Below are 10834 nucleotides of genomic sequence, written 5' to 3'. Positions count from 1 at the left end.
TATTCATATTTTGCTATGTGGCACGAAAGAATTTTAGAAGTATTTCTCGTGGGATGATCATGTATGAGAGATGTGTTAAACATTTTGGCGGTGGAGATGAAATCAAATATGGTGATTCATGTGTTTTATGGATTTGGAGGCTGGGAGTTTTGAGGAGCAGATTGTTTCATGGTTGTGGACTGTAAGGTTGTGGCTGAAGCTAGACAGATGATAGTACGTGTTATGATTCAGTCATTGTGGATTTTCGGAGGGTTATTTATCTATTTGTGGGTGACCAGAGTCGATTTGGGGGTCCATTGGTAGGCCCAATTAGGATGTGTATTCTACACCAAGCCGGATTGGTTGCCTCCATACTGCTATTGTTGAGGGATGTGCCATTCGGTTATTGTTGAGCTTATTCGTGTTCTGAGATGATCTGTGAGTTACTCTTCTATGTTGTGAGGAGTTGTGATTCATTGGTTATATGCACTTATGGTGTGGTTCTATTGGGGCCTTATAACGGAATTTGAGTGAGAAGAGTATTGGGTATTGCTTGGTTGATAGAGTATTGGTTATGTTCTTTCGGGTTTTGTGTGACATTGTGTCATTTGCTTCTCCATGGTTATGGTAATGCACTTGGAGTAATTGATATCGAATTGTGCATGGTTATTGATTTTTAGCAAGGTGGCTTGAGGTATTTCATATGGACCAGCATTTGGATAAGGTAGCGCATTGCAGCAGAATTATGTTAAGATCTGATCTTTTGTGTTAGATTTGTGTGTTTTGGTTCTACGGTGTGTGATAGGTTCTTAGCATTGCGTTGTGGTGGTACTTGTGGAGCTTGCGAGACAGTTCTCCCGTCCGAATCAGTTTTCCATGATTTGAGTATATTTGGAAGGTTGCTTATTGGTGCACAGATTGCACGGGTTATGGTGTCAGATTGTATTGATGTGACATGTCACTAGAGTGGTCGTGTTGGATGAGATGAGATCATTGAACCTAGGATGGATACTATCAGAATTGATTACAACATGTTCGAAAGGATAATATCGAAAGTCGGCTTAGAATTTGCTATAGTTCATGTCGAATGAGAGGGAATTCCATAACTAGTTGATCTGATGAATGGTTATGAGTTTTGCGTGTTTCTTTCATCATCGGCAGTGTACGAAGGTTTTAGAACAAGGTTTTGTTTGATATGAGGTTTATTACCGGCATTGGGTTGATTTGAGCAGCTACTGTGATTAGAAATCATTGCTTCGAGCTATGTGGTATTTGAATTTGAGTATTTGAGTTATGGTTACGACTTTTGGTATAGCTTGTTCAGACTTATACAGTATGTAGATGCGAAATTCTAATCTTATAAGAAATTTCGGATGTTGGAAATTTGATTCGAAGGCTTGTAGGCTAGGTTGAATTGAGAAATTTTAGTTATGTTGTCTTATTGGACCTGTATGGGATAGGGTGATGTGGGATCACCCCCGGGTATGTGCATGACAAGGTTATACGGCGGTTTGATAGCTTTGAGAATAACTCTGGACACGTTCGAGGACGAACGCATGTTTAAGTGGGGGAGGATGTAATGACTCGACCGGTCGTTTTGAACAATTACACTTCGCTCGGTAGTTTACGGGAATGAGTAGCTCTGTATGATGTATTATGACTTGTGAGAATCGTCGGTTTTGGCTTTCAGGTTATTCGGAATCGAATTGGAAGAATGGATTTCATTGTTGAAGCTTTAAATTGGGAGAGTTGACCAAGTTTGACTTTTTGTGAATTTGAACCCGGAACGGAGTTTTGATTGTTCCACTAGCTCTGTTGGGTGATTTGACTTAGGAGCGCGTCCGGATTGTGATTTGGAGGTCCGTAGTGGAATTGGCTTGAAATGGCGCAAGTTGAAATTTTGAAAAGTTTGACCGGAAGTGAACTTTTTTGATATCGAGGTTGGATTACGATTCTAGAAGTTCAAGCAGGTCCGTAATGTCGAATGTGACTTGTGTGCAAAATTTGATGTCAATCGGACGTGATTTGATAGGTTCTGTCATCGCTTGTGGAAGTTGAAGTTTCAAAGTTCATTGAATTCGAATTGAGGTGTGATTCGTCGTTCCGTCGTTGTTATGCGTGATTTGAGGCCTCGAGTAGGTCTGTGTTATGTTATTGGACTTGTTTGTACATTCGGGTAGGGTCCCGAGAGGCTCGGGCATGTTTCAGATCGATTTTGGATCATTTTCTTCAATGTTTCTATTGCTGGTTCTGGTGTGACCGCATATGCGGCTGGTTTGCGCAGGTGCGAGGGTCGCAGAAGCGGCGAAGGGGTCGCAGGAGCGGAAATATTTCTAGGAGCAGGGTTCCGTAGAAGCGGAGATCGCTTCACATCTGCGAAGGCGCAAATGTGAGAGCGCACCTGTGACTGCGCAGATGCGGGTATTTTACCGCAGGTGCGAAGGCAGACATCCAGTGCTTCTCCATAGAGGCGTGTTTTTGGTCGCAAATGCGACGCCGCAGAAACGACTAATGTGCCGCAGGTGCGAAAGTGCTGGGCAGAATGTTAAATACAAGGGTTCGCGCTTTTGGCTTCATTTTAACATTTCCAAGCTCGGATTGAGGCGATTCTTGGAGAAATTTTCATCTTGTGGACTAGGGTTAGTGTTCTCTACTCATTTTTGATCTTATATCACGAATCTACCTTCGTTTTTGGTAATTGGATTGTGAATTTTATAGAGGAAATTGGGGTTTTGGCGTAAAGTTTCATAATATGAATTTTTGAGTTTTGAATATCAAATTGGAGTCAGATTTGAGTGAAACTAGTATGCTTGGACTCGTAATTGAATGTGTTGTTGGATTTTGTAAATCTTATCGGGTTTCTAGGTGCAGACCCGGGTTGGGATTTTGGCCGATTTTGGGCTTTTGATTCAAGATTTGATCTTTTTTGATCGGGATTGGTTCCTTTAGCATTGTTTGATGCATTTGAGTTGTTTTTGGTTAGTTTCGAGCCGTTCGGAGGTCGGAACGCACGTGATGGAATCTTTAGAGCATCGCTTGGCTTGCTCGGCATTAGTTTTGACTTGTTCGAGGTAAGTAACTCTTCTAATCTTAGTGCTGAGGGTATGGAACCCCAAAATACGTGTTATGTGATTTGTGTTGAGGTGACACACATGCTAGGTGACGGGCGTGTGGGCGTGCACCATGTGAATTGGGACTCTGCTGTTTTCATGGCACTGAATAGTGGCCCTATTTTGTTGATATCCGTGTTTTCACCATGTGATAAAGTAATTGAGCTGTCAATCATGCTAGATATCATGTTTAGGTTTTATGTCGATATTGTTTGGACCCATAGTGGCCGTTTCTTACTATCATCTCACTGATTTCATTGATTTTCGTACTCAATCATATTCATGCATTCATATCATATCTCAATCTCAGTTGTTTATTGATACATCATATCATTGTTGTCGGGCTAGTTTCATGACATTGTGAGCCCGTGAGTGAGACTAGAGAGATTGATGCCTAAGTGAGGCCGGAGGCCTGTTTGTGAGGATGTTGATACTATAGCACGTGAGTTGTCCGTGCGATTCCAGATGTTGATATTATAGCACATGAGTTGTCCGTTCGGCATGTGAGTTGTCCGTGCGATTTTAGATATTGATATTATGGCACGTGAGTTGTCCGTGCAGCACGTGAGTTATCCGTGCGGATTATAGCGCTTGGGCTGTAGGAGCCCTTCTAGAGTCTGCACACCCTCAATGAGCGCGGTTGATATTATTAAAGGATGGATCTTCCCTGGACATGGATCTTGTCCGAAGCATTTTATACCTGGAGATGGATCTTCTCCACGGGCCGAATTGGCCTTCCTCGGTACTGAGCGACTGATAGTCAGTGATGTATATATTCCGGGATAGATCTTCCCTGGGCCGTATGGGCCATATACAGTACCGAGTGGTTGAGCATGATGAGCGAAAAGTGTGAGACAGTGAGATTGAGTACTCTGAGAGTGTGAGTACATGATTCATCTTTGAGATACGTGGCATTGGCATGCACACATGACATACATGCATATAGATGCATTTTTCCTCATGCTGTATGGTATCACGTCATTCATGACTTTTTACACACATTGATATGTGTGCATAGAGAGGTATTTCACACTTGCTACCTAGAAAAAAAATGAAACATCTTATTTATTGTGGAAAGGATATTTGAAAAAATTACAGTTTTCAAACATACTCGTATTTTTGGCATTTTCGGTAAAAGATTGGGTTTTCACTAAGATACTTGAAAAGCATGACTATTTTCTGGAACTGTGAACGAGCTGAGCATTTTACTTCTGAGATACATCTTTTATTACTTGTATTATGCTGTTATGAACTATTGTGGGATATTGGTATTGGACCTGACCTTGTGCTAGCTCGTCACTATTTTCAACCTAAGGTTAGGTTTGTTACTTATTGAGTACATGGGGTCGGTTGTACTCATACTATACTTCTGCACCTTGCGTGCAGATGTTGGCTGCTGATGTTGTTGTGATCGATGGGAACTGGATTGAAGATGTACGTGCACCTTGGTTTTAGCTGCCTCTTGTTCATGGTAGCTTTAGATCTGTAAAACTCTGTTTATGTACTTTTCAAACAGACGATGTATTTATTTCATTTCAGCTTTGTAAATTCTATTCTTAGAAGCTCATGATTTGTACTACCAGTTCTTGGGAGAAATGTATTAGTTCATATATTTTCTTTTAATTAATTGCCTTATTAAATTTTATTGGAATTGGATAGTTGATGCTTGGCTTACCTAACGGGTTGGATTAGGTGCCATCACGACCAGGTGGATTTCGGGTCGTGACACGACCCCATGTACTCAGTAAGTGCCGAGCCTAACCTCGACGAAGTAGTGACGAGGCTAAGGCAAGTCACTTACATTAACCTATCCAGAATAATAGTAATAATAACAGGAATAGAAGTAAGGCTGTTAAATCATATCAATAATGGAAGTCAATTTAGCAGTCATAATCCCTCAATTAATTTCCGTTTCGGCGTGCAACCCGCTCCAACCATATAAACTTAACATAAATTTCGTTGCGACGTGCAACCCGCTCCAAAAATATAATTTAAAAATTCTTAAATGTAAATTAAATATTTCGATAAATATCACATTAAATAAAAAAATATTCGGTAACAAGACATACAATGATTATAATTTATTTAGAAATAAGCGATGACAAGTAGCAATTAATTGAAGAAATTAAGGAGGAAATAGACAATTTAATAATTAGTATGCTAACTGTCAAGTAGCAATTAAGTCACATAAATCAAATAAGCATATAACAAGTATAGCATGGATTCAAGGCATAATATTGAGCACAAAATATGAGAGAAATAATTAATTCATGATTTAAAATAATTTATGATTTTTAAATAATTAAGCAAACAATTAATTTGACTACGTATAGACTCTCGTCACCTCGCCTATACGTCGTTTACATGAATTTCACATAACAAATAATTCAAGGGTTCTATTCCCTCAAGTCAAGTTTAACCACGACACTTACCTCGCTTCGCACCAAATTCAAGATTCCAATAAACCTTTGCCTCGCGAATTGTGTCCGAAAGATTCAAATCTAATCACAAGCAATTCAATATACTCAATACGAATCGTAGGAATCAATTCCATATGAATTTACTAATTTTTCGGATTAAAATCTGAAATTTATTTTAAAAATTGGCAGTGGGACCCACATCTCGAATGCCAGAAAAATTCACGAAATCCGAACACCCTTTCCGATACGAGTTCAACCATATAAAAATTATCAAATTCCGACATCGGATTGACCTTTAAATCTTTATTTTATATTTTTGGAAGATTTTATAAAAATATGATTTTTCTTCCATAAATTCACAGATTCATGATGTAAATGAGTTTGAAATCATGAAATATAATCAATATAGGATAAGGAACACTTATCCCAATATTTTTTCCGTGAAAATCGCCCAAACACCGCCTAAACCGATCTCCCCAAACTCAAAAATAAATAAAAATGGCAAAACTCCCTGTTTTATGGGGGTTTTTATGTCTGTGGAGCCACAGGTGGCGTGGGGCGCTGCCTGTGGCGCCGTTTCCAGTACCTCCAGTAGTCCCAGCGCCAGGGATAGCGCCCCACGCTACCCTAGACGCTGACAGGAAATATTTTTCGATACGGAAATGAGCATAACTCTCTCATACGATGTCCGAATTCGACGATTCTTGTTGCTATGGCTCCGAAATTTTAATACGGATCTAATGCTTATATCAAAACTGAATTCGGAGTTCATTTTCTTAATGTGATACCACTTATTCTTGAAGAAACGATGCCGAAACATTATAGAATATCCAAATTATATTCTGTCAGCCATCCGAAATCTACTCGAGGCCTTCGGGACCTCGACCAAATATTCCAACAAGTCCCGTAGCATAAGCCGGACCTACATTGGATCTCAAATCACGTCAAATAACGTCGGAATTATAATTCACTCCTCGATTCAAACTTATGAGTTTCAAACTTTTCACATTACTAAACTCGTGCCGAAACGTATTAAATAAATCCGGAATAATGTCAAATTTGGCGCACAAGTCATAAATGACATAACGGAGCTATTCCAACTCTCAGAATCTCAACCCGAGTTCGATATCGATTAAGTCAAATTCACGGTCAAACTTTGGAAATCTTTAGCCTTTAGATTTCTAGTTTCCGTTAAATGGCAATAATTCGAGGTAGGGACCTCCGAATTCGATTTCGGACATACGCCCAAGTCCCAAATCACGATACGGACCTACCGGAACTGTCAAAATATTGTTTCAGGTATGTTTGCTCAAAATATTGACCAAAGTCAACTCAATTAAATTTTAAAGCTCTATTTTATATTTTAATCCATTTTTCACATAAAAACTTTCTGAAAAATTTTACGGACTGCGCACGCAAGTCGAGGGATGCTAAATAGTACTTTTCGAGGTCTTAGGACACAGAAATGAATGTTTAAATTAAAGATGATATTTTGGGTCATCACAACATGAGAGTTCTTGACTGGTCAACACTCTGCCCTATATAGCATAGTCGGTCTGACTACCGCTCTATAGAACTTACCTTTAAGTTTTGGTGGTACATTTTTATCACACAGAACATCGGAAGCAAGCCTCCATTTCATCCATTCCGCCACAACACGTTGTGTGACATCCTCGTCAATCTCCCCATTCCCTTGTATAACAGACCCAAGGTACTTGAAACTTTCTTTCCTAAGAATGATTTGTGAATCAAACCACACATCTAATTATAATACTGCATAATTATTAAACCGTATACTTACTATCCTAATAACTACATCAATTCCAATTACCTGATAACTTTCCAAACAAACCCTTAGATTAGGCTGCAATAACAGTTGCTATGAAGAAGTATTTGGACCCTGGAAAACTACCTTTATCATTTTCAGTAAATTAGAGAGGAGGAACACTTTCTTTTCCCACCATTGAAATCTCATACTTACAGAACTTCAAAAGGATATATAAAATATAATTAGGTATAGAAACATAAACCTAAAGTTTCTATGTCTCATATCCCTAATTTCATCATCAGATTTTGATAATTGTCAATTGAATAGATTTAAAGCATGGGTCAGCTAATATATTTCGTTGTCAAAGAGAACTATGTCAGCTTCCCTACAATTTTATAAATTACGAAGTTGCTCCACGGGTTAAGGTTTAAAAAAGAACCGATAAATCATACCCAACTCATAATTCGAGTCAAATCCGAAAAAGCCCTCCCCCTTCCCCGCGCCCGATGTGGTTTAATATTGGAAAAAACCCCCGATCATAATTGATTTGGTTTGATTTTAACTAAAAAAAGTCAAATCGAAGCCAAACCAACCCGATAGTACATTAATACAATTTATAAATTTTTTTTATACATATAAATATTTGTTGTAATGTAATTTATAAATATTTTTTAAACTTTTTCACAATTTTATCTTTTAACGTATTATTTTAAGTTTGGACATTAATTAGCATTCTTGAATGATAAGTAAATTTTATAGCCCATAAATGTAGTAACTCAAATAAAGTTCAAATCAATACTAATGATAACAAAAGAAATTCAATTCAACACTAGGAATGACGATAATGTTAGATATCTATTTTTTGGTTTTGCATTGGTTTATAATGAAAATGCATAACTTAATTTATCTTTTTCTTTAGTGCTTAGTTATATAATTAATCATGTACTTATTAGATATACTTATTTTAACATGACTTATATAGTATTTTTAGATTATGTTAATTTGTATTATGGATTATTAATTAATAATATTTGCTTTATTTAATTTTATTATCTTTGTTATTGAATATTTTAGTATAATGCTATGATTTAACTCATATTATTGTGTTATTTTCTTGGAAAATACATTACATAGTTGTATCTTACTAGGACTAAAGAAATATTTGGAGCACAAATTATATATTCTGTGCTATGAAAACTTTACTGGAAATAAATTCGAAACCCGAAAAAACCGAAAAATCTGAGAAAACTCAAGATTGAAAAATCCGACTTTGTTAGTTTAGTTTGGTTTATAGATTAAAAAATCCGACATCATTAGCTTGATTTGGTAATTGAAAAATCTGAACTAACCGACTTATGTACACTCATGAGAGGGGCGGACCTAGAGCATTGAATACGGGTTCCCGGGAACCCAGTAACTCTTCGGTAGACCTTATATTTATATTAAGAAATTCATTAAATATTTATAAATATCTAACTGTGAACCTAACTGTGAACCTAGTTATTATTACATATTAATTTGAAATTACGGTAGGAACCCATAAGCCTCAAATCCTGAATCAGCCTCCGGTGAGACATGCAATGAAGCTAATTGCAATTGAAAAATTAGAAATTGTACCATAGGAAGAACCACAAGCTACAGAATGGAGGAAGCAATGTAACTTGAGATCATTTTTGTAACTCTGTACAAATGAAATAAAAAGAAATATTTTCTGTTTTTGCTAAATTTCCAAGTAGGAGAACAAAAAGTGAAGAAATAAAAGTAGAAAAGAAAAAAAGAGCAATTATTTACAATGAACAAAAACAAGAGAACGCAAGACTAAAATAGTGTCCCTGAAAAGGCAGGCATGGAAATCGCATATGCCATTTTCCTGTTACAAAAATACAAGAGGTTAGCTCTACAAAAGAAGAAAATGAAAAACATACTAACAACATTTTAATGTGAATTTAAAAATAGTTAATTATCAGATTACTAAATTCCCATTATACTTATTTTATTCTTTCGTTATTATCAATAAGATTAGCTAATTCAATTAGCTTAAATTGGTAGATGAAAAAAGAATGCCACATAAACAATGCAATTAACAATAATAACCGCTTTATCTTATGCGATCGAAAGTTGATAAATACTTCGACCACAGATTCGTCTTCTGATACGATTTATAAAAACATTTTATGATGCAAATCACATTTTTGTTTTCCAAGTTTCTCCAATCACCAATTATATCCAGCAAAAACAAAAATAAAAAAGTTCTTTATAAAAGAATATATTCAATTTGTGAATCTAACTTTCTTTATCAATCTGTTGCAAAAAGAATATTTATTTCTATAATTTTTCATTTCAACATTCTCATCCTCATCAATAATATTCACTTATATAAATGATACGACATTGAAAGAATTTTGATATACTATGAGATTTAAAGTAATTTTTTCCGTATAAAATTCTGTGCCGAATCACATTAAAACACACGTAATAAAATGGTAATTAAATGGAGGAATAGGGAAGATGAAAGGAGACTTACAAAAAAACTAGAGAAAAAGAAAAAGAAAAAGAAAAAAAGAAGATGGAGCAAGTTGATACCAGTAATTCATGCCGTGCTTCTTCGGTGCTCGACCTTTTGCCGCAGATTTGACGCCTACTTTAATGCCGGGAATTCTAACATTCTTTTGATTGTAACTATAACGATCAACGTCGGTAATCGTTTTGTCTTCGGAGATGACGTGGAGCACCGGTTTCCAATTCCCTCTGTTCTTCACTTTTCTCCTCCGAGAAGGTGCACTTTGTGTCGCAACAGAGCGATTTAGCTCCGGTTCTTTCTCTTTCTCCTCCGGCTGTATCCCTTCCACCGCCTCTGTAACGGTGGCGCCGCCACAACACGTCCTCAGTTCCGATAGAAACTTCATATATATCACAGGATGTGTGAAGTATATATATACAGTTGTGTATTCTGAAAAAAATGACGCGCAACTGTACAAGGTATATATATACAGGGAGAGAAAGTGACGGGGGCTGATAATGTAAACGGGATAAGGAACTAATGAGTGATGACGTGGATTTTGGATTTGGATAATTGCTGATCCCATAAATATTTTGGTAAGGGATAATTAAGATTTCTGGTATTTTTGTTATTAGCAGATCTAATTCTATTTAATAATTGACTAAACATATTCAATGTTTAATACTACTTCTTTGATTTTGCTCCATCAAAAATTTCCTATAAGGTAACGAGATAGTTACGGTACGGTTAAAGATAAATTATCTGATTCCGCAATCAGGTAAAAGTAATATGAGATAAAAGCTGACACATGATGACGTAATGGTGGCTTTTTATATTAAGAAAAAAATATTTTAGTATTTTCACTCCTTAAGTTAATTAAAACTTGGCTGCCTAAAAGATTTTGTTAAATTCATATGACTTGTTAGTAGAAGGACAAAAACACAACTTTTATTGATTTAACGTCAAATATACTTCGATAAATGTAAAAACTATCAAGAATAAAATAGAAATGTCTAATTAAGGACCACAATTTATGTTTTGGGAATGACTCTAGCCA

General features: G+C 36.5%; 1 long non-coding RNA gene across 1 annotated transcript; it reads right to left on the bottom strand.

The window, feature by feature from the left end:
* Window positions 1-8920: 8920 nt before the first annotated feature.
* LOC104103001 (uncharacterized) lies at window positions 8921-10462 on the bottom strand. The gene is made up of 2 exons (XR_011407753.1): window positions 9861-10462; window positions 8921-9147 (listed from the first exon to the last, which is right to left on the bottom strand). It is a non-coding gene; the product is annotated as an uncharacterized lncRNA (long non-coding RNA).
* Window positions 10463-10834: the final 372 nt, after the last annotated feature.

The sequence above is a fragment of the Nicotiana tomentosiformis genome, chromosome 5 (genome assembly GCF_000390325.3).
Source record: "Nicotiana tomentosiformis chromosome 5, ASM39032v3, whole genome shotgun sequence".
NCBI classification, from domain to species: domain Eukaryota; kingdom Viridiplantae; phylum Streptophyta; class Magnoliopsida; order Solanales; family Solanaceae; genus Nicotiana; species Nicotiana tomentosiformis.
The sequence above is the reverse complement of the archived record's forward strand: the minus strand, read 5'-3'. Positions and strand labels throughout refer to the sequence as shown.